Raw genomic sequence first — 22,979 nt, 5'->3', positions numbered from 1 at the left:
CACCACTAACCACAGAGCCACCACTAACCACAGAGCCACCACTAACCACAGAGCCACCACTAACCACAGAGCCACCACTAACCACAGAGCCACCACTAACCACAGAGCCACCACTAACCACAGAGCCACCACTAACTAATGAGCCACCGCTAACCACAGAGCCACCACTAACCAGAGCCACCACTAACCACAGAGCTACTGCTAACCACAGAGCCACTGCTAACCAATGAGCCACTGCTAACCACTGTGCCACCACTAACCACTGTGCCACCACTAACCACAGAGCTACTGCCAACCACTGAGCCACCACTAATCACTGAGCCGTCGTTAACCAATGAACCACCGCTAGCCACTGAGCCACCAGGGAGCCAGAGCTAACCACTGAGCCACCACTAACCACTGAGCCACCATTGAGCCACAGCTAACCACTGAGCAACTGACTTGATCAATGAAAATCGTCCAGCCATTGGCCACCCTAGCACCAGCTATGGTCGTGGGCAGACTCCACGGCGTGCACCCTTACCTTCAGATGAAAGGATCTATGAAGTATTGAGGCTACGAGGGATCAGACTGTGCTCCGCTCACTATCCAGGAGAATTCCGCCATAAAGGCTTCATGCACACGACCGTATGTGTTTTGCAGTCCGTAAATTGGGGATCTGCAAAAAAGAAAAAAAACGGATGACATCCGTATGCCATCTTTTTTTTTTTTTTGCGGATCCATTGTAGCAATGCCTAAAACGGACAAGAATAGGACATGTTTTATTTTTTTGCGGGGCTACGGAACGGACATACTGATGCGGACAGCTCACGGTGTGCGGTCCACATTTTTGGCGGACCCATTGAAATGAATGGATCTGCATCCTATCCGCAAAAAAAATGGAACGGACACAGAAACAAACAACGTTCGTGTGCATGTAGCCGTCCGTACTTGCAGCTCTCTGCACTCTCCCATGGACTGAACGGTCTAATTATAGGCAGAAGAAGAATGTCAATTTAAGGGGCCCTTAATCTGGTGATAGATACACTGTAACAAATCCCCAGCCGTGTGAGAAATTTTATGTTGGAGGATCATCCTCTGGCGATAAACAATAATTTTTCCAGTTACTGACTGCAAGCAGAGTTCTTAAGATTAATTAGGAATTAAAACACAAAAACTATTCGAAAGCTGCAGATCTTTTCATTACACAAGGGTTAATCTCCACACTGGACGCCGGCCCTTTAATTGCTCCTCCTGCTTCTTAATCCCTAAATCTCCAGGAGAAAACAATTATTATTTTCTGCTACAAAGTTACTAATTAAAGCGGCAAATTGTGATTGATTGTTGTATCCATTATAAGGTATAAAACAAGAAACCGCCCCAATGTTCTACGACGGCGGCGTCCGGTAATGGTGGGCACAATGTCGCTGATATAGCGAGTCTCGTAAAGTCCTTCCACATCAGTCATCGGATTTTAGCAGTAAACCGCGTTTTAGAACCAGAAAGCGGCGCCAAATTTCTACAAATTCCTGAATATTGATCTTTGTTTTCTGATTTCTGCTACAATGGAACAGTTTAACCCCGGGGTGACGAGACGCGGTCACTGCCGCCATTGCTCAGTGACCGCCGGAGCCCCGTATTTTAGCTGCGGAGCCCGTTAGTCGCGTTTGCTGCACAATTAGCATCAGCGTGCAATTAGTGTGTTCTATTAATTAAAGATCTCATCTCCATTAGGAAGGGTCAATGCGGAGAAATAGTTTACACAGCGCGAGAGGAGACGGCGGTTTTGGCAGCGATGTCGCTCGTAAGTAAACAAATATTATCTGATCTCCTCAGAACTGGAATCAAAGTCCACGGAAGAGCGGCGGCAGAACCCGGGGGACGGTATTATCATCATCACTGTGTCCTTGGGATGTGACAGGTGATGTCACCGCGGTCGTGATGATGATGTCACCGGCATGAACCTCATCTTGGAGAACCGAATATCACCCTGCATAACAACGGGATGTGTTTGTGGTCCGTTACCATGGAGACACATACCTCTGCATGGGAGCTGTATGCACCAAACGGTATGAGATTACGAGGGCAAGACTATGAGGTGACGGCGGAGAAAGATCGCAAGGAATTCTTTATTGATACCAGCGATCTGAGAGACGTACAGTGCGGGGCGGGATAGTGGCACTCCGCTAGACCCCAACATTCAGGTGGGGCTGCTACCCCAGAAACTACAGGAAGCCCCAAATTACCTGGAAGCTGAGATATGAGGAGCTGTTTGCAGGGTCCTGCATGTGATGTGAAAAAGAAAATAATCTCAGCTCTACAGCATGAAGACCCAGCAAACAGCTCCTCATAGCTCAGCTTCCTGGAGAGATACAATATCATGACAGATGATGACCTCAGCACCCCATCAAACAGCTCCTCATAGCTCAGCTTCCTTTAGAGATAGAATATAATGACAAAAGACCTCAGCACCCCTACAGTGTGAGGGCCCAGCAAACAGCTCCTCATAGCTCAGCCTCCTGGAGAGATACAATATCATGACAGATGATGACCTCAGCACCCCAGCAAACAGCTCCTCACAGCTCAGTTCCTGACTCCTGTGAGCGTCACATTGGGGTGGATTTAGGCTTTCACGCGCTGCTGTGGTCCAGGAGTCGACCAGTGATGTCGCTGGCAGCATCCCGATTCCCTGCTGTGTCCACGGATCAACTGTGTTCTGAGCAATAAGTGCTCGTTCACACGAATGTGTGCGCCCCGCTGCCGTATTGCGGACTGCATTTGCGGATCCGCAATACACGGGCACCGTTCCGTGTGCATTCCGCATCACGGATGCGGACCCATTCACTTAAATGGGTCTGCAAATCCGGAGGTGCGGAACGGAACACTACGTACGGAGTGCTTCCTGGGGTTCCGTGCTCTATCTTTTTGCGGATTGGACAGACCCCCATGCGGCTGGGCCACGGTTGGTGCCCGTGCATTGCGGACCGCAGTTTGCAGTCCACAAAGCCCTAAAGCTGCAGTGAATTGAAGAGAAAGAAACATTGTATTGTTCCATTTTTCTGTTTATTGTTTCACCTTTTGTATCTTTTTCTTCTTTCCATGTTGACGCTGCCGGGAATGTGGTGACGGATTTGACTCTGACTCGACCCCGGCTCCACGCGGCTGTGCACGGAGGTGGCGGCGCAGCGCAGTTGGATCCCTTCACTATTGATGAGCTGAGGTTTTCTTGCTCCGAGGAGACTTTGATGAATGAGGCGGCTGCTCCTTTAAGGCGCTGCGCGTGCTTCCGTGCTATCGCGCTCCTCTGGGCCATGTCACAAATTGCTGAATTCTGCAGAATATTTTGGGGGATTATTTTCTTATAATGCTTATCCCGCCGGACCCCGGGGTGGAAATATTCCGCTGAGCTCCCCTCATCCTCCAGATTTGATCCCTGAAGTCTCGGACTATGTAGGTGCCGTTATCTGGAATGAGAGGAATTCCAGTGGGAGACAATTATCTCCTACAGCGTCCAGAATACCGGAGCCGCAGACGGCGCACCCAACGCTGGGACCACTGGGTCCGACCGCCGCTCCCTCCTCATCATGGGTCAGCAGGCTGCTCTGAGACTACAACTCCCAGAATCCTCCTGTCACTTCTATGGGAGTTACAAGAACTGCAGACAAGCGTGAGCGGATGAGGTCCGGATGCGTTGAGTGAAAAATGCGCGATTTCGCAAGCAAATTCATTCAGTTTTGTCTGCGATTGCGTTCAGTTGTTCATTTTTTTCCGCGAGAGTGAAATGCGATTTTAATTGATAAAAAACGGAATGTTTATAAACATCTCTTAGCAACCATCTGTAAAAAACGCATCGCATCCGCACTTGCTTGCGTTTAAAACGCAGAATATGGAACATGCTGCGATTTTCACGCAACGCACAAGTGATGCGTGAAAAACAACGCTCATGTGCACAGCCCCATAGAAGTGAATGGGTCCGGATTCTGTGCGTTCGCATCACACATTGCACCTGCGCCGAATACTCGCAGGAGTGACAGGGGCCTAAGTGTTCATGCTGGGAGTTGTAGTGTTCGCAGCAGCTGTAGCACCGGAAGTCGCTGATCCCTGCTCTATGCAGAGTCATATGTTCTTCTGGACCTGCAGAAATGCATCGTTACAATGTGTCAGCGCAGCTAAGAGCGATCAGACAGGACTGTTTACACTGATACGCTGTAACGAACCCTCAGCGGTGTGAGCAGGGCTAAGTCGTTGGCGGCTTCTACAGGTAAACTAAAGGCAGAGCACGCGTGGCAGTGTGAACAGAGCCTGACATTTCGGCGGTGAGTGGGCACCCGTGGAATGCCAAGGACGCACCAGGAATCCTGGACGCGTCCTACGGAGAATTCTCGGAGGGCGCAGACACCCGGGTGGTGTTGGGGACAATGGGCGGCATTGTGCCCGGTCCCTAAATATTCCCAGGGACTAATAATAGATTAAACGCGGACTCCGAAAATAACGACGGCGGTGCCCAGACCGGACCGGCAGAGCGCTCTGCAGCCCCCCCACGGGGGAGGAGCCGAGACGGGGCGTCCCCATTACATAGGTGAGGTCCTGTGCGCCAGAAACGGCCGACTAGAGGTGTAATCACCCGCACTCCGCCGGACCCCAGGGATGTCCCACTTATCGCACACGTCCCTCCCATGATGCCTCAGGGCAGAGCGCAGATTTCAGATTCCCTCGGAGCTCAGTGTCGCCCCCTGCTGAGTATGAGCGGGGGAAGGGAGGCGACAACTGCTCTCAGCTCATTCTTCATTTGTTGTGCGTTTTCTGGTTTATGAATGGAATGACACAACTGCAGTGAGCACTGACACCTGCACAGGCAGCGGAGCGCGCTGCAGCACATTCCGTATTTTTTGCGGACCCATTGACTTGAATGGAGCCACGGATCGTTATTTGCGGGCAAAAATAGGACAAGTTCTATCTTTCAGCGGAACGGAAATATGGAAATGGGATGCATAAGGAGTACGTTCAGTTTTATTTTTGCGGGACCATTGAAATTAATGGTTCTGCGTACGGAATTCGCAAAAAATGGAACGGAAACAGGGAAAAAAACGTTCGTGTGCAAGAGGCCTTTAGGGCCCTTTAACACAGGCGAGTATTCCGCGCGGCTGCGACGCGTGAGGTGAACACATTGCACCCGCACTGAATCCGGACCCATTCACTTCTATGGGGTTGTGCACACGAGCGGTGATTTTCACGCATCAAATCGCAGCACGCTCTATATTGTGCGTTTTAAACGCAACGCAGGCCCCATAGAAGTGAATGGGGCTGTGTGAAAATCGCAAGCAAGGGCGGGTACGATGCGTTTCAGAGCATTTTATTCCTATACGCTGCAGAGCATTATTCCTATACGCTGCAGAGCATTATTCCTATACGCTGCAGAGCATTATTCCTATACGCTGCAGAGCATTATTCCTATACGCGGCAGAGCATTATTCCTATACGCGGCAGAGCATTATTCCTATACGCGGCAGAGCATTATTCCTATACGCGGCAGAGCATTATTCCTATACGATGCAGAGCATTATTCCTATACGCTGCAGAGCATTATTCCTATACGCGGCAGAGCATTATTCCTATACGCGGCAGAGCATTATTCCTATACGATGCAGAGCATTATTCCTATACGCTGCAGAGCATTATTCCTATACGCTGCAGAGCATTATTCCTATAAGCTGCAGAGCATTATTCCTATACGCGGCAGAGCATTATTCCTATACGCGGCAGAGCATTATTCCTATACACTGCAGAGCATTATTCCTATACGCTGCAGAGCATTACTCTTTTGCAGAGCTCCTGGTGGACCACGTTCACACGGCCGGTATTTCTCTTTTATCGCTTCTTCTGCAGAGCATTAACCCTTTACATTCATGCCAGCTCACATAAAAACCTCTTTAATCCGCAGAGCAGCGCTGCCCTGTGTGTACAGGGTCCAGAGACTGCTGCGTTTTCACCAAGTGCACAAAAGTCCCGAAACAGTGCAAAGGTCCGCGGCCTGAGGAGGAGATAATCTGCAGGACATTGCCCTGTGCACAGACTCTGCAGAGCATCCCGCTTCTGTGTGCAGAGCATTAACCCGTTGGAGCGCGGAGCCCCCAGCCTGATGCCCATCCCGGCCCCGCCTCTTGCTGCATACATTAGGTGACGTCACCGCTCGGCCCCGCCCCCGCCTCCACCAGTCCTCGGTGCGCTCCATGCTGCGCGGACCCTGCGCCCCCGGCTCCAGGCTGCGCTCCCCGCGGACTTGTCAGGACCCCCAGGCTGATGCCAGGAGCAGCCCCCCGGAGCACGGTGAGTCCCCCCGGCCGTGGAGACCCCACTGTCCGGACGATGCGTCTCCTGCTCCGTCTGAGAGAATTCAGCCCAAACTCCGGCTCTGCCCCTCACAGCTCTGGGCACTGCCCGGGCACAGGAACGCACTGTGCCCCCCGAGACCCCCAGCCTGCACTGTGCCCCCCGAGACCCCCAGCCTGCACTGTGCCCCCCGAGACCCCCAGCCTGCACTGTGCCCCCCGAGACCCCCAGCCTGCACTGTGCCCCCCGAGACCCCCAGCCTGCACTGTGCCCCCCGAGACCCCCAGCCTGCACTGTGCCCCCCGAGACCCCCAGCCTGCACTGTGCCCCCCGAGACCCCCAGCCTGCACGAGACCCCCAGCCTGCACTGTGCCCCCCGAGACCCCCAGCCTGCACTGTGCCCCCCATCTCTCACCTCTAATGCCCCCTGTGCCGCCTCACCCAGTGATTTTACAGACAGTACTAATACCCACATCATCTGCCCCTGATGTTACCTATCTAGCAGCCCCCCAGGAAGCCCCTCTAATCCTTCATCACTTGGGAACTTCCTCGGCTGCATTGTCTTAAATTTGGGGTCACAAAAAACAAAGTGGGGTACAGGGGGCAGTGACCGACCCTGAGATGGCATCTGCAGACCAGCGTTTCGGTAACAGCCTCTGTCTTTGTGGGTAAAGGGTTAATACCCAGGAGGTTGAGATTGGTGCCCATCACATCCCTCTCCAGGGTGGTCGCTGAGAGGTGGGCACCTGTGACGGGCACTGTATCAGTGGTGTCTTCCTTGAAGTGGTAGGAGTAGTTGGTGGCACTTGGCACATTGGACCCAAGGGGAAATTGCTTGTTGTCTGTGATTGCACCCACCATGGAGCAGTATCGTGGGCAAAGGTTTTAGTACAGGGCACAAGTGGTGCCAGGGGCGGTCACTTTTTCTATTTACTTTGATAAGATGCCTCCTGGGTTCTAGGCACTGGAGGGGTTGGTGCCAATGCATGTGATGGGTAGAGCTGGGCAGTGGAGGGGTTGGTACCGGTGCATGTGGTGGGTAGAGCTGGGCACTGAAGGGGTTGGTGCCGATGTATGTGGTGGGTAGAGCGGGCAGTGGAGGGGTTGGTACCGGTGCATGTGGTGGGTAGAGCTGGGCAGTGGAGGGGTTGGTACCGATGCATGTGATGGGTAGAGCTGGGCACTGAAGGGGTTGGTGCCGATGTATGTGGTGGGTAGAGCGGGCAGTGGAGGGGTTGGTACCGGTGCATGTGGTGGGTAGAGCTGGGCAGTGGAGGGGTTGGTGCTGGTGCATGTGGTGGGTAGAGCTGGGCAGTGGATGGGTTGGTGCCAATGCATGTGATGGGTAGAGCTGGGCAGTGGATGGGTTGGTGCCAAAGCATGTGATGGGTAGAGCTGGGCAGTGGAGGGGTTGGTGCCGGTGCATGTGGTGGGTAGAGCTGGGCAGTGGAGGGGTTGGTGCCGGTGCATGTGGTGGGTAGAGCTGGGCAGTGGAGGGGTTGGTGCCGGTGCATGTGGTGGGTAGAGCTGGGCAGTGGAGGGGTTGGTGCATGTGGTGGGTAGAGCTGGGCAGTGGAGGGGTTGGTGCATGTGGTGGGTAGAGCTGGGCAGTGGAGGGGTTGGTGCATGTGGTGGGTAGAGCTGGGCAGTGGAGGGGTTGGTGCCGATGTATGTGGTGGGTAGAGCTGGGCACTGAAAGGGTTGGTACCGGTGCATGTGGTGGGTAGAGCTGGGCAGTGGAGGGGTTGGTGCCGATGGATTTGGTGGGTAGAGCTGGGCAGTGCAGGGGTTGGTGCCGATGGATGTGGTGGGTAGAGCTGGGCAGTGGAGGGGTTGGTGCCGATGTATGTGGTGGTTAGAGCGGGCAGTGGAGGGGTTGGTGCCGATGTATGTGGTGGTTAGAGCGGGCAGTGGAGGGGTTGGTGCATGTGGTGGGTAGAGCTGGGCAGTGGAGGGGTTGGTGCATGTGGTGGGTAGAGCTGGGCAGTGGAGGGGTTGGTGCATGTGGTGGGTAGAGCTGGGCAGTGGAGGGGTTGGTGCCGATGGATTTGGTGGGTAGAGCTGGGCAGTGCAGGGGTTGGTGCCGATGGATGTGGTGGGTAGAGCTGGGCAGTGGAGGGGTTGGTGCCGATGTATGTGGTGGGTAGAGCGGGCAGCTGTCCCTCTATTTGTCTCTTAGGTGCCTTTTTGGTTTGGCAGGTACTTTGAGGGTAATTGCTGCCAGTGCTGCCGCTTTACCTCATGGGCAGAGCTATGTGCCCCCTTTTTATTGTTCGAGATGCTTGGAGGGCGCAGGGTTTACGGAGCAGAGGAGGTAGGTGTTTGCAGGGGTCAGGTGGGTGCCCACGGTTGGGCTAGCTGGCCTGGTCTCCAGCGCATGCGACGGTTTAGTTCACATGGTAATTGGTGTCTTTGTGGTTGGGGGTTGTGTCATTAACCTTCATGTCACGTCTCCCAGAACATCAAAAAGGGAAAACGGAGGAGCCTGGACAAAAACTCTGCACCCCCTCCCCGTGTGGCCCCCCTCCCAGTGTTTGTCCCCCACTTCTCCCTTCCCTGTGCCCCCCAGTCGCCTCCACATCTCAAGATACAAATTTTTTAACTTTACAGGAAATGTATCAAAAAAGTTTCTTCTTGAGTTGGTGATGAGTAATAATGCAGCGTCCTGGTCTGAGGAGCTTACAATCTATTATCGGCAGCGCTCACCCCCCGGGCTACATGATGATCTGTGGATGATTGAGGCAATCTCGCTGTCGGCGCAATTACATGGGCACCGGGGAGGATGGGGTTAATTGCCTCCTGATTCTGCCAAAAAATGTGAGACCCTCCGACCTCTCCGCTGCTTCTACCTAAACAAATCTGGATGCCCCATTCTCTGGACGCTCTGCCAGCAGCGCGCGCCCCCAGAGGGCCGGGGGTTAACCCCTTCATGCCTGGAGTGGAGACTCATCCAATATCTGATTCATTAATTGTGACTCAGGCGGAAAGATGGGAGTGATCATGCGGCTGATGGGAGTAGAGGGACAAATCTTCTGCTTTGTGAAGTTCATGAGGGATATGGGGGTGGGGGGCATTAAACTGTATGATCCCCCTCCTGGAGGGTCCGTGACAAGTTGTACACATACAGTATATGGAAGGCCTGGATATGTGGCTTCTATCTCTGTATGTTTGTTTATATTGTGTGTTTTTATATACATTGTATCCATTGTGTATTGATCTATACATTGTATCCACACGGAGCTCTCCTCTACCCCACACACAGACTATTAGAATGTATGGAGCTGCTCATGATCTTCCATATAAGATGCTGCAGCGACCGGCAGGAGGCTCTGGATGAGCGTTTTCTGGCAGATGAGATCTGTGGCCATTCATCTTGATCTCGCTCTAATTGGACAGAAATCTTTGGACTTTCATTAGGCGTTTCCTATGAGAGGCTTTCAATCTATATGTAAGAGGACAGAGGGGTAAATATTGGGGGCTGATGCTGCAGGTCCCCCCCGCTGAGGTCTCGGGGAGCGTCTCTCTACCTGGTGTCAGTGTACCCAGCACTGTACCTGACCTCAGTGATCCGTGTATTCCCAGCCTTGGACTGTGCCCCAGGGAGGGGGAGCATTGCCGTGCATTGTGCCTCTTGCTCTGTAATGGTCTTTGTGTTGGCAGCGGTCGGTGTGGGCGGCATTGGGGGGCACTGATGTGTAAACATTGCTTGTGTGTTGCACTCGGAGGAAGTGTGGAGAGACTGTAAGTCCAGGTAGGTGTTCTTGCCTTTGTTTGAGGCTGATAATTGACAGCAGTGGCCTGGCTGACCTCTGTCACACCGTGGGGGATGGGGGGACGTGGCGGTCCCTGGGTAAATCAGGCTGCACTGAGGTGGTCCCATCAATAGCCGAGCACAGAACAAAGGGCTCGCTGTGCCCACCTGGCAAAGGGATTTGTCATCCGGCGCAGCCGCTTGCGTTTTTATCCCTCGGATCCACGTGGTTTTTCCTTGCATTGGAATGACATTCCTGTATACTGGAGGCATCCGTCATCCGGCGCTCGGTACGAGGGTCCTGTAGGGGGCTGCGGTGGGATAGACCCTCGCTGTCCACCTCATGTCTAGAGGACCTATCTCCATGCATGCTGTGATGTCCCATATGTCGCCAGCCCCGTCCTCTTCTCCCGGTATTGGAGGGTTTTTGTCATTAGATCTGTCGCATATCGGTCCGGTGTGGACTTGGGATCAGGGCTCAGATTGTCAGCTCTTCTGTCTTCCCATTCTGTGCAGTTTATAGTTCATTTTCGTAACAGTTGTGATAGTTTGGTATATTTATTGCGGCTTGTACAGGGCTGCGGAATACGCTGGTGATATTCAAGATCTTCTCTGCAGCTCCGACCCTTTGTCTGAAGGTTTGATTGTCAGCCTTGCTGTTCAGTTGGTCACCAACAGGGGGCAGGACTCGCCAGCGGGACGGAGATAAAGATGTGGAGCCGACATGGCATGACACCGAGAGGTCTGACATGTAAGGGATGGAGTATTCCTGTGCGCTGCTCTGTCAGGGGCTGCCAGGACTTGCTGGCAGTTGTAGTTCAACACCTGGCTGCCTAGGGTAGAATATAATGTGTCTCTGATATACGGTGAGGATCATCTCGTCCGGCGCTGTATCGGGATCAGATCTGACCAATGCCGCGCCGTTATCTCCCTCCATCTGCGGTAAATTCACGCCATTGTACAACCAGGTGACCGTGCAGATTTCTGCCGCAGCTTGGCCATCAGGTGGGCACGCGGATTAGGGGTATGTTCAGACTGAGGGTTCTGGGCGTCGGTGTCGGTGCAGATTTGGTGCTGAAACCGCCTCCCATTGGAAGGCCACGCCGCCGGTCGTGTGGCTGAGGAATTTTGCAACGTGGTTTTTAAGATCATGCCGAGAGCGTACAGGTCTGTTCTTGGTGTGGTTACCATGCGGACCCCTCACGAAACCCCCGCGCTGCGGGATCCACCTCAGGATTCTCCGTGGTTTATTGTGTTTTTTTTAAACTGAAAGCAAAAAAAAAACCAAATATATGAATTAAGAAGAAGCGATTTCCCCACTTAATTCAGTGGAATCTAATTACAGGCATTAGTCCAAAACCACATGTGAACGTACCCCAACCCCATTTTAATTCAGTCTGCAGCGTTCCCATACAGAATGCATGGTGATAATAAGCGCGCTGTGGGTGCGATGATCTGCATCGTGTGCAGTTCACGTGCATTAGCCGCAGCACGTCAGCGGATCACGTCTGGAATCTTTTGTTGCAGATGCGTTTAAAGTACATTTTCTAAACTGATACATTGTAACAAACCCTCAGAATTCAGCCTCTCAAAGTAAATCTGACTGTTCCCATTCACTGACAGCAAGCAGAGACCTTACATTATGAGAGTTAAAAATAAGTGAACTTTGGACCATATGATGGTGAAGAGGCAGCTTTAGTTTTATAAAACTCTACAATTTACCGAGTGTTTGTGTCTAAGTATCTGGATGTAAGACAAGATGGAACAGCAGAATCGGGGATGCAGCTCTGGAAGTGACTGGAGTAGAAGACCTGCTGTAACTCCGGTGCAGCAGTGTGATGTAGAGATTTAACCTGTGATGTGCCGGCACGGTGCTGTGCTCTGTGACGCTGCTTCTGGTCTGCCGGGTACTTTGTGCTGTGCACCCTCTGGGCTCTGAGAGGGATGGGGGTTATGATCCCACTGCGATGCTCTGCGCTGTGTGCAGCACATTGTGAAGAATGTGACGAGTTCTTTTTGTTACATTGTATCAGCCGATCCGCGTGTCGCCGTGATTGGAATCGGTCCCAGAGCCCTCGGGGAAAGTCTACATGTTGCTGGTGGGATGTTGGAATGCTCCAAAAACATGTTTGTGCCACAATAGAATTTCTTCACAGGTGAAACATCAATGTGGTGATTGCTGATGCAGTTCTTGCAGTTGGAACACGAAGGCAGCATAACCCCGGCCTCCGTCTTGGCCCCATCGGTCCCCCTGGTCTGTATGGTCCCCATTCCCGGCCTCCATCTTGGCCCCATCGGTCCGCCTGTTCTGTATGGTTCCCATTTCCTGCAGACCCTGTGCCCTCGGTCCCCCTGTTCTGTATGGTCCTCGTTTTCTCGGTCCCCCTGTTCTGTATGGTCCCCATTCCCCACAGTCCACGTCCCTTTGGTTCCCCTGTTCTGTATGGTCCCCATTCCCGGCAGTCCGCATTTTCTCGGTCCCCCTGTTCTGTATGGTCCCCATTCCCTTCAGTCCTTTTTTTTTCGGTCCCCCTGCTCTGTATGGTCCCCAATCCCGGCAGTCCTCGTTTTCTCGGTCCCCCTGTTCTGTATAGTCCCCATTCCCCACAGTCCTCGTTTTCTCGGTCCCCCTGTTCTGTATGGTCCCCATTCCCGGCAGTCCTCGTTTTCTCGGTCCCCCTGTTCTGTATGGTCCCCATTCCCCACAGTTCTCGTTTTCTCGGTCCCCCTGTTCTGTATGGTCCCCAATCCCGGCAGTCCTCGTTTTCTCAGTCCGCCTGTTCTGTATGGTCCCCATTCCCGGCAGTCCTCGTTTTCTCGGTCCCCCTGTTCTGTATAGTCCCCATTCCCCACAGTCCTCGTTTTCTCGGTCCCCCTGTTCTGTATGGTCCCCATTCCTGGCAGTCCTCGTTTTCTCGGTCCCCCTGTTCTGTATGGTCCCCATTCCCCACAGTTCTCGTTTTCTCGGTCCCCCTGCTCTGTATGGTCCCCAATCCCGGCAGTCCTCGTTTTCTCAGTCCGCCTGTTCTGTATGGTCCCCATTCCCGGCAGTCCTCGTTTTCTCGGTCCCCCTGCTCAGTATGGACCCCATTCCCGGCTGTCCTCGTTTTCTCGATCCCCCTGTTCTGTATGGTCCCCAATCCCGGCAGTCCTCGTTTTCTCGGTCCCCCTGTTCTGTATGGTTCCCATTCCTGGCTGTCCTCGTTTTCTCGGTCCCCCTGTTCTGTATGGACCCCATTCCCGGCTGTCCTCGTTTTCTCGGTCCGCCTGTTCTGTATGGACCCCATTCCCGGCTGTCCTCGTTTTCTCGGTCCGCCTGTTCTGTATGGTCCCCAATCCGGGCAGTCCTCGTTTTCTCGGTCCCCCTGTTCTGTATGGTTCCCATTCCTGGCTGTCCTCGTTTTCTCGGTCCCCCTGTTCTGTATGGTCCCCAATCCCGGCAGTCCTCGTTTTCTCGGTCCCCCTGTTCTGTATGGTTCCCATTCCTGGCTGTCCTCGTTTTCTCGGTCCCCCTGTTCTGTATAGTCCCCATTCCCGCCAGTCCGCATTTTCTCGGTCCCCCTCAGTCCCCATCTGCTGCTGTTGATGCTTCTTGTCACGACTTGCATGGTTCCGGCGGTCGCAGCCTCTCGTGTATTCGGTGAGAGTTATGGTAATGGACGGAGCTCAGAATGTGCAGATTTCACAGGGAATTGAGGGACCAGTCGGCGGATGTGAGATTCATGCGCTCGCAGATCTCGCCGCTGCCGGTAATTACTTCTCTTCTCTCCAGGTGGATAATTAAAACTCTCAAATCTGTTTTGTTCTTGGAGAAATCTCAGCACAGGCCTGCACGTATGTAACACGCCTGCTTCACAGCAGCATCTAGGCCCTGCAGACGCTGAGGGGCTCATTTACAAAGAGCGGCTTTTTACGTCAGTCCTGCGCTGCCGGAGGATTTACCTAATTGATGACGAGGCGTTCACCCGGAGAGAAATTCCGCCTCCCGGAGGCGAGGATGAAGTTAAAATGCCTGTGTTTAAAAAAAATAAAATAAAAAGTAGCAAAAAACGGTCTTGCAACTTTAACGCCAAAATCTGGAGTAAAAATGTTCATAAATTATCCCCTACATGTCCTGTATACAGGGAGCGCGAATACTAAATGTCCTGTATACGGGGAGCGCGAATACTATATGTCCTGTATACGGGGAGCGCGAATACTATATGTCCTGTATACGGGGAGCGCGAATACTATATGTCCTGTATACGGGGAGCGCGAATACTATATGTCCTGTATACGGGGAGCGCGAATACTATATGTCCTGTATACGGGGAGCGCGAATACTAGATGTCCTGTATACGGGGAGCGCGAATACTAGATGTCAAAATACAAAATGTAGTGTGCATGAGCCCTAATAATGCAGTTTTCATAAACATAAAAAGTTAACCATATTTATACTCATTTAGAGCTGTAAATCCTCTGATTCACACATGGTAACATTCTGTCTACAGTCACCACTAGGGGGAGCTCACTACATACAGATTATACAGCCACCACTAGAGGGAGCTCACTACATACAGATTATACAGTCACCTCTAGAGGGAGCTCACTACATACAGATTATACATCCACCACTAGAGGGAGCTCACTACATACAGATTATACAGCCACCACTAGAGGGAGCTCACTACATACAGATTATACAGCCACCACTAGAGGGAGCTCACTACATACAGGTTATACAGTCACCACTAGGGGGAGCTAGGGTGAGCTCACTAGGGTGAGCTCATTACATACAGATTATACAGCCACCACTAGGGGAAGCTCACTACATACAGATTATACAGCCACCACTAGAGGGAGCTCACTACATACAGATTATACAGTCACCTCTAGAGGGAGCTCACTACATACAGATTATACAGTCACCATTAGAGGGAGCTCACTACATACAGATTATACAGTCACCACTAGAGGGAGCTCACTACATACAGATTATACAGTCACCTCTAGAGGGAGCTCACTACATACAGATTATACAGTCACCACTAGAGGGAGCTCACTACATACAGATTATACAGCCACCTCGAGAGGGAGCTCACTACATACAGATTATACAGTCACCACTAGAGGGAGCTCACTACATACAGATTATACAGCCACCTCGAGAGGGAGCTCACTACATACAGATTATACAGTCACCACTAGGGGGAGCTCACTACATACAGATTATACAGCCACCACTAGAGGGAGCTCACTACATACAGATTATACAGTCACCACTAGAGGGAGCTCACTACATACAGATTATACAGTCACCACTAGAGGGAGCTCACTACATACAGATTATACAGTCACCTCTAGAGGGAGCTCACTACATACAGATTATACAGTCACCACTAGGGGGAGCTCACTACATACAGATTATACAGCCACCACTAGAGGGAGCTCACTACATACAGATTATACAGCCACCACTAGAGGACGCTCACTACATACAGGTTATACAGTCACCACTAGAGGGAGCTCACTACATACAGATTATACAGTCACCACTAGAGGGAGCTCACTACATACAGATTATACAGTCACCACTAGAGGGAGCTCACTACATACAGATTATACAGTCACCTCTAGAGGGAGCTCACTACATACAGATTATACAGTCACCACTAGGGGGAGCTCACTACATACAGATTATACAGCCACCACTAGGGGGAGCACTTTGCATACCGATTTATGCAGCTACCATTGATCTAAGTGTTCGCTGTGTAAACCTGTATACAGTGAGCTTCTCCATATATAGGGTGTGGTATTCGATTTGGTGCTTGTGGGCATGATTAGGACAGTGGGGGTCCTATTACAAAAATGAGCTCTTGTGCCCCCTGCTGTTGCTGGTACATGGGAACGCCAGACTCCAGGACCGGATCGTCAGGGATTTGTTTACTTTTCTGTTGTCATTGAAACAGGCATTGTGGCCCTTGAGCATCATATTGCAGCACAGGTGGAGAAGGGGCCCGTGTAGAGGTGACGGGGGATATGTACCGGGGACCACCCTCTATATGGTATTCCCTCCGTATACCTTGGGCTCTACCTGATGAATTCCAGCTGGGGCTCGGGGCGCTGCGCTCAGATTATACGTTTCTCGAGGAGTTGAAGGTGACTCCACGGAGAGGATATTAAATGCGGCGACCGGAGGGTTTAATCATAACCTGATTACTGAATGGCAGAGATCTGCATGGTGACTCCCCGCAGCACGCGCCCACCACCGTCACGCGACTTGGTTAAATTGGAATTTTTCTCTCCCTGTCGGCTGAAAGTTATTAATTGCATAACATTCTGAGCCGGCAGTGAGCGCGGTATAATGCGCGGCCGCGAGATGGCTGTACGTGAGCTGGGTGCCACCTGACACAGAACGCAGCGCACCCCCTGCCCTGGCCTTGAGTTGGTGCCACATGGCACAGCTTCTGTAGGGGCGATGGGTTGTCTGAGTATAAGTGTAAGCCCCCGCGCCGCCATCTTGTGCTATTAAGTTGGTCCAGTAACAACATTTTTGGCAACGACTGCTAATGGCCGCCATTCCAGTATCCATTAGGGTAGTCCTCCAAAACTGTGACATGCCGTGGTCCAAGGGCGTGAGAGAACGCCGAGGGGGGGACGGCCGCCATTGTTGGGGTTTTATAAACATGAACTTGTAGTAATAGGAGGAGACACTTTGTTTCTTTTCAGACTTTCTAATAGAAACATTGTTGCCGTGTTTACTGTCCCTGTGGAGTCCGTCAGTTCCAGCTTTCCACAGATGGTTTGCACTTACTTCTCCCCACTCCCTCTTCTCTTTCTGTGTGTCTTCATTGTAGTTCTGTCATTCTATTTATGAACCAGGGAGCTCAGGCTGACCAAAGCTGTTTGATAGGTGAGTGCTCCATTGTATAGATCACTGACTATAATTAAGTGGAATAACCCAGTGATTATCACCAGTGACGAGGACCCCCATGACTGGGATTTGTGGGGGTCCAGGAGTGAGCGTTTCCCTTCCTGGGAGAGATTATTTCTGTATTACAGGTAATTGTATTCCTTTACAGATAAGTCGTACTGTTGTGTCGTTCGCCATCGTGCTGCCCGGCGGGTGCGTCACCTGGCAGCGCGTGGCGCGATGTTTTCAGGAGGGAGAAGATGAACTTTGGAATGGAGTGTATTTCTGAATATTTGTCATGTTGCAGCTGCAGGAGGGAGCGCTGCCAGAATCACTCAGCCCCGCGGCCGCTCCAGAAACCGCTCAGCTGGGAATCGCCACCTCATCCAGGACTTGCTCCCAGCGACTTGTGGTTGTAACTTTCGCCAAAACTCATAGGCGCAAAACCTCTAATAACTCGCCGCTCACCGCATACAGTAACCTCCAGCCTGGCACAGGAGAGGTTAATCACAGAGATTTCCATGAGCGTCGCCCGATGCAGAGAACCTTCTATACTGTATACATGTGTCTGGCCAGTGTTCTACTCCAGTCACATCCAGAGCTGCATCTGCCATTCTGTCGCTTTTCAGGTGCAGAACCCCACGTGTCCCGCTGGTTCATTGTCTGCTTCCAAGTGCCAGCTGCAAATGCAGCTCTGGAGGTGACTGGAGTATGAGACGGAGGTGACAGCTCTGGAGGTGACTAGAGTATGAGACGGGATGTTTTTCAAAGAAAGTAAAAAATTCTTATAGAAGAATGTGTCAGGGCTTTAGACATATTGGTCAGCCCCAGCAGCTACAGGGTTAATGGGTGCCAGTGGTCAGCCCCAGGAGCTGCAGGGTTAATACTTCAGGTGCCATTTCTCGGTTTTCCAGTGAGGATCTTCCGTTCCCATCTTGGTGACCCTCCGGTGGCAGATTATTGGGTTTGGCGCGGTGACGGCCTCATCTGCTGGCGGCTTCAGCCCAGAATTCCAAGGTCATTTCCTGTTCCTGCTCTGCGGTTACATCCCAGGTGCTGACGAGCTGGAAACCGTCAGTAAGAGCCGCCAGACGGGGCCATGTGCTGACGGTAGATGTGGTTAGACACCTGGTCAGACCCCGCGCTCCGCAGATGACACGGGCGTGCCGTTTCCTCTCCTGCGCGCTGACCCTGGCCTGGGTTTTCCGCCCTCCAGTGATGACCGCTCGTTGTTGTGACATGTTGGAGGGATTTTTTTGTGGATTACCGGGCTCCGTCCGCCGCTGCCTGATAAGTGAAGGGGCTGAAAGGTCGCCTCCGCCCAAAGTGAATAACAAGATGATCCTGGGTGTGTCCGGGAAAAATAACCCGTGCCTCACCCCACACCCCCATCCTGTACCTTTTTGGAGAATATCTGGGTAGGGTTCTCCTTTAATTCCATAGATCCCGGGAACACAGTCTATTATATACTTATAGATGACATCCCTGCGTTCATCCTGTCCTTCCTGCTCCATGAAGAGAATGCCAGAAATAGAGTAAAAACTGACACACAGGCATGGCGGGAACCGATCGATGTCATTCAGGGTTGGAGGAAAGTTGAGTAGCAGCCGCTATAGACAGAAATATTGAAGCCGCCAATCACAAGCCCTTTTGTACGGGAAGTGTCATGGCGGCCTCCCCTGTCTCCGGTGACACGTGATTTCACGCTCATGGTTGGGTCTCTCACAGAATCTTCCTTTTGTTTAGTGTAGCATTCGATTTGCGCGGCTTCTCGCCTTCCATGTATAAATCTGTTCCGTGCCGCCGGGCACAGATGGCACTGACGCTCACAAATCATGAGTAAACGGCGAATGTTTGAGCTGGCAGTGGCGGCGCCGATAAGGCATCCTCTAATAATGAAGGTGCGCCTGGCGGTGTGTACATGGCGGGCAGCGTGTTTACTTTTCTGTCTTCGGTCATTTTCTGCCTGCCGCTCCCCAGTCATTGCCGCTTCCGCGATTTCTACGGTCGACCAGACATAAATATCAGAAAATCATAGATTTGTCAGCAGCTGCGGAGATGAGGAGCGCGGCGAAGAGTCTCGTACAGACCCGTATGTCCGACGCCCATTATCTGCCCTTCCTGCTGATAACAGAGAACAGCGGCTCATCATGGACGTCACCGCGGCAACAAGGACAAATGTTACATTGTAGACAATTCATTGTTATGTCTTTATGTAACTAGTTTCTTAGCGACAGGCACAGTGCCCCCGGCGCCAGCCCGGGACAGGCACAGTGCCCCCGGCGCCAGCCCGGGACAGGCACAGTGCCCCCGGCGCCAGCCCGGGACAGGCACAGTGCCCCCGGCGCCAGCCCGGGACAGGCACAGTGCCCCCGGCGCCAGCCCGGGACAGGCACAGTGCCCCCGGCGCCAGCCCGGGACAGGCACAGTGCCCCCGGCGCCAGCCCGGGACAGGCACAGTGCCCCCGGCGCCAGCCCCACTGTGGCTGTCACTAGGCGCAGTGTGTATGGCGCCAGGGGCACTGTGGGTGTCCATGGCCAACTGCACCAGAAACACTGCGCCTAGTGCCAGGCACAGTATCCCCGGCACCAGACATGATATATCCAGTCTGTTAAGGTGCTGGTCGTTGTACCCCTACTGCTAACCAAAGTGCCATCATTGGGACATTACAGGAGATATACCGCGGTGGAGCCCTCGCGCTGCGCTCCGGCTTTTGGATGAATCTTGACGTCAGTTTCCTGGATGATTGCGGCAACTCCACAGTCAGTGCGCTGCGCGGTCTGGTGGATGAGTAATATCAGCGCAGGTTGGTGGAGATAGTAACTTTCAGGCTTCATCTGTCAGCTCTGGGATTTTTTGCTGTGCCAGTCGGATTGTGCCAGGCAAGCTGCTGCCGCCTCGCACAGCCCGGGGTGACGCTGCCAGCGAAATCACTTATGGTGGGTCTCCTGCCACAGAAGCCCATTAAGCTGTGGGCAGAGTGAGCGCGCCGGCTTCCAGGGGGCCCTTGTTCCTTTGGTGCTGCCAAACTCCTCAATTTTCAGACATGACTGGCAGGAAGACGAGGAGAGCGGCGAGTCCTGCTCCTCTGCCCCGCGCTCCCTACGTAGAGAGCGCCCCCGAGCTGTACTCAGGACTAATACAGGAGCAGCCCAGTCATATTAGATCTGGATTATAACAACTTCCTACATTTTATGTATCACTTTATGTATCTCTGCTTCCTGTAAGTGAATGAAATTGTTATTGAAAAACTCTCAGCACTTGTCTCATTCAAATTTGTGATTTTTGTATTTTGGTAGGAATCGGAAGATTACTCTCATCATTGTATCCTTACAGAGCCATAGTCACATGATAAAATTCTGTCTGCCTACAACCACCACTAGAGGGAGCTCAGGAACTTGAAAACTGCATATACATAGAACTCAATAATAGCACTTAAGCAGTAATCTCCTGAGCTCCCTCTAGTGGTGGCTATATATATCTGTATGTAGTAATCTCCTGAGCTCCCTCTAGTGGTGGTTGTATATATCTGTATGTAGTAATCTCCTGAGCTCCCTCTAGTGGTGGCTATATATATCTGTATGTAGTAATCTCCTGAGCTCCCTCTAGTGGCGGCTGTATATATCTGTATGTAGTAATCTGCTGAGCTCCCTCTAGTGGTGGCTGTATGTATCTGTATGCCGTAATATTCTGAGCTCACTCTAGTGGTGGCTGTATATATCTGTATGTAGTATTCTCCTGAGCACCCTCTAGTGGTGGCTGTATATATCTGTATGCAGTAATCTCCTGAGCTCCCTCTAGTGGTGGCTGTGTATATCTGTATGTAGTAATCTCCTGAGCTCCCTCTAGTGGTGACTGTATATATCTGTATGTAGTAATCTCCTGAGCTCCCTCTAGTGGTGGCTGTATATATCTGTATGCAGTAATCTCCTGAGCTCCCTCTAGTGATGGCTGTGTATATCTGTATGCAGTAATCTCCTGAGCTTCCTCTAGTGGTGGATGTATATATCTGTATGTAGTAATTTCCTGAGCTTCCTCTAGTGGTGGCTGTATATATCTGTATGTAGTAATTTCCTGAGCTCCCTCTAGTGGTGGCTGTATATACCTGTATGTAGTAATCTCCTGAGCTCCCTCTAGTGGTGGCTGTATATATCTGTATGCAGTAATCTCCTGAGCTCCCTCTAGTGGTGGCTGTGTATATCTGTATGTAGTAATCTCCTGAGCTCCCTCTAGTGGTGACTGTATATATCTGTATGTAGTAATCTCCTGAGCTCCCTCCAGTGGTGGCTGTATATATCTGTATGTAGTAATCTCCTGAGCTCCCTCTAGTGGTGGCTGTATATATCTGTATGCAGTAATCTCCTGAGCACCCTCTAGTGGTGGCTGTATATATCTGTATGAAGTAATCTCCTGAGCTCCCTCTAGTGGTGGCTGTATATATCTGTATGCAGTAATCTCCCGATCTCCCTCTAGTGGTGGATGTATATATCTGTATGTAGTAATCTCCTGAGCTCCCTCTAGTGGTGGCTATATAGATCTGTATACAGTAATCTCCTGAGCTCCTCCTAGTGGTGACTGTATAGATCTGTATGCAGTAATCTCCTGAGCTCCCTCTAGTGGTGGCTGTATATATCTGTATGTAGTAATCTCCTGAGCTCCCTCTAGTGGTGACTGTATATATCTGTATGTAGTAATCTCCTGAGCTCCCTCTAGTGGTGGCTGTATATATCTGTATGTAGTAATCTCCTGAGCTCCCCCTAGTGGTGGCTGTATATATCTGTATGTAGTAATCTCCTGAGCTCCCTCTAGTGGTGGCTGTATATAATCTGTATGCAGTAATCTCCTGAGCTCCCTCTAGTGGAGGCTATATATATCTGTATGTAGTAATCTCCTGAGCTCCCTCTAGTGATGGCTGTATATAATCTGTATGCAGTAATCTCCTGAGCTCCCTCTAGTGGTGGCTGTATATATCTGTATGTAGTAATCTCCTGAGCTCCCTCTAGTGGTGGCTGTATATATCTGTATGGAGTAATCTCCTGAGCTCCCTCTAGTGGTGGCTGTATATATCTGTATGTAGTAATCTCCTGAGCTCCCTCTAGTGGTGGCTGTATATATCTGTATGTAGTAATCTCCTGAGCTCCCCCTAGTGGTGGCTGTATATATCTGTATGTAGTAATCTCCTGAGCTCCCTCTAGTGGTGGTTGCAGGCAAACGAAATGTTTAAATCTAAGTCTAAGCAGGGGATTTGGAGCTCTGGATGGGGGAGGTCACTGACTTCTGGCTTTTGTGGGGTTTTCGGAATCCCTTCACTTTGCATTTTACACATTTGGGGTGCAGAAAGTTAGACTTTCAGAAAATAAGATAAAAGACGTTTGATGTTTGGGGTCCCGGTACAGTAGTTCTTATATTTTTTTAAATCATGGCGCACGAGCTCCGCCCTCCAGGATCCATTTTCTTAGCCTTATGTCGTTTGCACCGTACCAGATACTGCCGCTTTATATTTAGATAAATGAAAAATAAAAAACTCCGGATGCGATCCCCTCCCCCTACCGCAATGAGTGCCTGCTCCGCGGCCTGTGACACATTGCGCCCCCTCCCCCGGCCCCTTGTTGCCATTTCCCAGCTTGTTTTAAATTGCATTTAATCTGAGGCTGTAATAAAACATCGGCGTCGTGGCATCCATCTTCCCGTCCCGTGTGTTGTGGGTTTTTCCCCCTTAACTGGTAAAGCAATTTAAAAATTAAATGTAAAATGCATGAACATTAAGCGTCGCGCGTTCGCCGCTTCTCCCATTTAATTCGTGCTGAATATATTATATTTACTGTTGCGGCAGAATTTTCCTAATGAATAAAACTTGTGATTGATTCTTCTTAATGGTTCAATTAGAGGCGGCCGCCGTGCACGGATTGTACATAGTGATCGGGGCGGGGATGGGGGGGCCTCGAGCTGTGACCTTGGCGCAGCCACTTCTCCTTTATCCAGTTTGCCTCTCAGGCTGTGGGCAAGCTGGGTGCCCTCTGCTGAGT

The sequence above is a fragment of the Bufo bufo genome, chromosome 7, assembly GCF_905171765.1.
Source record: "Bufo bufo chromosome 7, aBufBuf1.1, whole genome shotgun sequence".
NCBI classification, from domain to species: domain Eukaryota; kingdom Metazoa; phylum Chordata; class Amphibia; order Anura; family Bufonidae; genus Bufo; species Bufo bufo.
This window is presented reverse-complemented; position numbering follows the sequence as displayed.